Genomic DNA, 514 nt, shown 5'->3' with positions numbered 1-514 from the left:
GCACATAACAACAACAACAACAAGCTTGGATGTTAAACATGAAACTTCAAATGTTTGCTGCAGAAGCTCTTTCTCGATTATATCTCAACCTCATGAAAGCAATTTTCTCCTGGTACTATTCTGATTTTAGAAATCAAAATGTTAGTTGCACTGGGAAAATCTGTTGTCAAGGACACTCCAGATTTCTAAAGAACAATGATATCAGCTTAAAGACTCAGGTGTGCCCGATTCAACCCCTAGACTTTTCAATCTCTTGTTTTATATCTAAAAGACAATGACTAAAGATAACAGAAGAAGAATCAGTACCTTTGGGTTGTGGTATTGGAGAAGAGTCACGGATCAGTAGTTTAAATTTATCAGTCGCTCTCCAGAGTACTGAAGAGCAATGGTGTCATTCTGGAGACTAAGGTACACCTGATCTAGGCCTTGATCATCTCAATTACATACTATGCATCAGAAAGTTTGGCAATTATTAGGTTTAGTAGAAAGAGAATTGATACCTTGAGCTGCGGTG

Source organism: Elephantulus edwardii, unplaced genomic scaffold, assembly GCF_000299155.1.
Source record: "Elephantulus edwardii isolate Elephantulus edwardi_28Jun2011 unplaced genomic scaffold, EleEdw1.0 scaffold00153, whole genome shotgun sequence".
Lineage (NCBI taxonomy): Eukaryota > Metazoa > Chordata > Mammalia > Macroscelidea > Macroscelididae > Elephantulus > Elephantulus edwardii.
The sequence above is the reverse complement of the archived record's forward strand: the minus strand, read 5'-3'. Positions refer to the sequence as shown.